Here is a 1,621-nt window from a genome sequence, read left to right on the forward strand (position 1 = left end):
ATCTTGATGGTAACAGCTTCAGGATATGTATACAGGTCTCCACATTATTAAGCTGCATATTTTACCACTAAGAAGCACTGTCTCAAACAGAGCTGTGGTTCTAAGAAAGTTAAGGAAAAGTATGCAGTGAGATACAAACATGTATCAAAATTTATCTACTCTGCTTCTCTATAGAAGAGATTTATTAAAATGTGCTTCGTTGTATTGCTTCTGTTTATTAGAATCTATCACTCTTGGATACCATACCTGCGGATGTTCCAAATGAGAACACGAGTGCCTTTTTTGCCTGGGATGGCATCAAACTGGGACAGCAGGTCATTTTCACTGTTGAAAATTGAATAGTTCAAGATGGCTTCTAGGCTAGGCAAGGAATCCTCAGTAATAATCATTTTTTGTAAAACCAAGTATAGTCAAAGAAAAATGATCATCTTCAGAAGATGCTATCACAGGAAGATCTGCCTTTTGGGTTGCATGTTTAGACAAAATATAGACATAAAGATATAAAGCATGAACATTACTGCTTCCGAAGAAAGGGAAGCAGGGGGAAATGCAGAAAGATTATAGAGACTAATACCAAAATCAGTTACCCCTGCAGAATATTGCTTCAAAAATTCCATGTAAATTAAGACGGTCCTATACTTAAGAAACAGATCAAAGTCTGAGTTTTTAGACTCTTTGGAAGCAATGAGTTCAAACTTTATTGCTATACTGTCTGCGTAAAGATAACCTGGTATCTAACAAAAATAATAGCTTGCTCAGTTATAGAAAAATCAGCTATTCAGCTGTCAGATAAGCTAATGAACAGTATGTTTCTAGGAGGGTGACACAAATATAACTACTTTTAAGGGGGAAAAAGAGAGAAGGCCCCAGGGAACTGTACTGTAAGAGTGGTGAGGGGGTGGAGATAGTATATAGATCAAATCATATAACAATGAAAACTGCAAAATAACTAAAACATTTCTGTTTCTTCCAATGATCCATTTATTTTAACAATGTTTAATAGGGTGAAATTCTAGTTAAATTTAAGACATCTGAATACCTCTTTAAATATGAAAACTTTTGATAGCTGGATTTGACTTGAAGAAAGAGGTTTCTATCAAAATTGTCAGTTTAGACTAATTTTTAACTAACATTTCCCATTTCCAGAAAGGATATTGTTTTGCTGGTTGAATGGAACAATTGGTACAATAACTGCTTGGGCCTGGACACATTCCAGATACGTCTGTGATAGGAGTCCAACAGTGAGAGTGCCCCCGTTCTTGGTGAAGACAAGAGCATCCTTTCCTAGCCGCATGGAGCCTGACTTGAAACCATTACCAAAAACTCCGATGGGACACTGGCTCTTCTTTATGACTTTATCTGTAAAGCCAAAGCTGCAATTACACAAGAAAAAAGAAATCAGAAGAAATCAGAAAGATAAAAGAGCGTCCTAAGATAGGTAGGCCGAATGTTTGGCTTACAAATGAAGAACACTTGTAAAAAGTTCTTCCTTTTGGTATTTCTGGGCAAAACTATTAAGTGAAAACATAGGAAATAACCATGGGGTAATGGCACTGATTTTCCTGTGTGGTTTGTGTGTACATAAACATTTCCACTGCATTAGAGTCACATAATATAAAGG

General features: G+C 36.2%; 1 long non-coding RNA gene across 1 annotated transcript; it reads right to left on the minus strand.

Moving 5' to 3' along the window:
* Nucleotides 1-246: 246 nt before the first annotated feature.
* On the minus strand, nt 247-1,370 carry LOC104989686. Its single transcript, XR_825399.1, has 2 exons — nt 1,156-1,370; nt 247-394 (listed from the first exon to the last, which is right to left on the minus strand). It is a non-coding gene; the product is annotated as an uncharacterized LOC104989686 (long non-coding RNA).
* Between the last annotated feature and the right edge of the window lie 251 nt (nt 1,371-1,621).

This window comes from Bison bison, unplaced genomic scaffold, assembly GCF_000754665.1.
Source record: "Bison bison bison isolate TAMUID 2011002044 unplaced genomic scaffold, Bison_UMD1.0 scf7180017847037, whole genome shotgun sequence".
In the NCBI taxonomy this organism is placed as follows: Eukaryota; Metazoa; Chordata; class Mammalia; order Artiodactyla; family Bovidae; genus Bison; species Bison bison.